Source organism: Lepus europaeus, chromosome 18 (genome assembly GCF_033115175.1).
Source record: "Lepus europaeus isolate LE1 chromosome 18, mLepTim1.pri, whole genome shotgun sequence".
Lineage (NCBI taxonomy): Eukaryota > Metazoa > Chordata > Mammalia > Lagomorpha > Leporidae > Lepus > Lepus europaeus.
This window is the reverse complement of record NC_084844.1, coordinates 48,014,538-48,016,449: the sequence shown is the minus strand read 5'-3', so window position 1 is coordinate 48,016,449 and position 1,912 is coordinate 48,014,538. Positions and strand designations below refer to the sequence as shown.

Here is a 1,912-nt window from a genome sequence, read left to right as displayed (position 1 = left end):
AGACAGAGAGAGAGAGAGAAAAGTCTTCCTTTCTGTTGGTTCACCCCACAAATGGCCGCTATGGCCAGTGTGCTATGGCCGACGCACTGCACCGATCCAAAGCCAGGGGCCAGGTGCTTCCTCCTGGTCTCCCATGCAGTGCAGGGCCCAAGCACCTGGGCCATCCTCCATTGCCTTCCCAGGCCACAGCAGAGAGCTGGACTGGAAGAGGAGAAACGGACACAGAATCCAGCACCCCAACCGGGACTAGAACCCGGGGTGCCGGCGCCACAGGCAGAGGACTAGGCAAGTGAGCTGCGGCACCAGCCCTTTTCTAGGTTCTTTACATAAGCACTTATTCATTGAGACTTTCCTCTTTTTTTTTTTTAGTGCTATACATTTCCTTCAAATCACTGTTTTACCTACATCCCAAAAAAGTTTAATGTTGTTATATTCTCATTTTAATTCAACATAGTCCTCATTATACTTGAGGTCCCCATCCTATCTCTTTGTCATTGACTTATAGTTTGAGTTCATTGTACTCAAACACTTCATATGATTTTAATTATTTAAATTTGTGGAGGCTGTTGTGTAGCCCAGGATACAGTCTATGTGGGTCTGTGTTCTGTACGCACTTAACCGTAAGGTCTGTTCTGCTGTTATTGAAGCGAATGGTCTGTAAACGGCACATGAAGCCTGTTGCTGCTGGTGCCGCTGAGCTCCCCCACGTCCTTACTTAGTCTCTGGATAGCTGTGTGTCAATTGTTCAGAGAAGTTTTAAACTCTCCAATTATAACTCTGAATTTGTCCATGCCTCCTTTCAGTTCTATCAGTTACTTCTTCACATATTTTGCATCTCAGTTGTCTAGTATGTATTTTTTATTGATTATGTACACAGTTAGAATTATTGTGTCTTCTTGGTGAACTGACCCCTTTATCATTCTGTATTATTCCTTTGCGGTAATTTTCTTTGTTCTGAAATCTACTTTTTCTCAAATTAATGTAGCCACTTTTTTTTCTCTTTGTTAATAATTCCATAACATGACCTTGGTCATCATTTTACTTCCAACATGTTCAATTGTTAAATTTGAATATTTGAAGTTTCCTGTGAACAATAAATAATGTTTACTTTTAAACTTTTATATATTACTTATTTTTTATTTGAGAGAGATAGAGACAGAGATGGAAGTGGAGAGGTAGAGGGAGGGAGAGAGAGAGAGAGAGAGAGAGAGAGAGATCTTTCATCTGCTGGTTCACTCTCCAGATGCCTGTACGGGGTGGTCCTGGGGGTAGTGATCTCCCCCTGGCCTTGCCCTGGCAGCCACAGCTTCCACAGCCTTAGGCACAGTCTCTTCATCCCCCAGGATCCACTTGGGCTTGATGAGCTTCCAGTTCTTGTCCAGTTCACGACCATGGGAATACCAGTGGGCAGGTCCAGCTCCATGACAGCCTCTTCAGAGAGAACCTCCAGATGCTGTCTCTCCAGAGAATGCCCCAAGGCATTCTGCTTCCCCTCCTTGATCCTCGGCACAATCTCCTCCTTCCCAAAGGGCAGGGCTCTGGCTACAGCATCCCTCAGACTCTTGTCGGAGGCCAGCTGACCCTCAGGGAGGGCTGCATCCCTGCGATCCTTACTGACATCACCAAGGAAGGGACAGTCAGGCTCCATGGCGGCAGAAGGACACCGCAGGAACACCCCTAGGTGCTGGGCCTCACCGTGACAGGCCGCTTAGACCCCAAGGTGCCAGTCACCCAGGTACCAAGGTTGCACAGCCAGCAGCCACATCTGGCCAGGGGTCGTCCAGCGCCGTCCCAAGGGCACCGAGGTGCAGCAGATGTCACGGTCATGGCCAGCGTGTCACAGTCATGCAGCTGACGTGGTTCTCTGCAATGCAGGTGCTCTCGAGGGCGAGACAGAAGTGCAGTGAATGCT

General features: G+C 48.0%; 1 pseudogene; it reads right to left on the bottom strand.

The window, feature by feature from the left end:
• Positions 1-1,232: 1,232 nt before the first annotated feature.
• Positions 1,233-1,648, bottom strand: LOC133746858 (phosphoglycerate mutase 1-like; annotated as a pseudogene).
• Between the last annotated feature and the right edge of the window lie 264 nt (positions 1,649-1,912).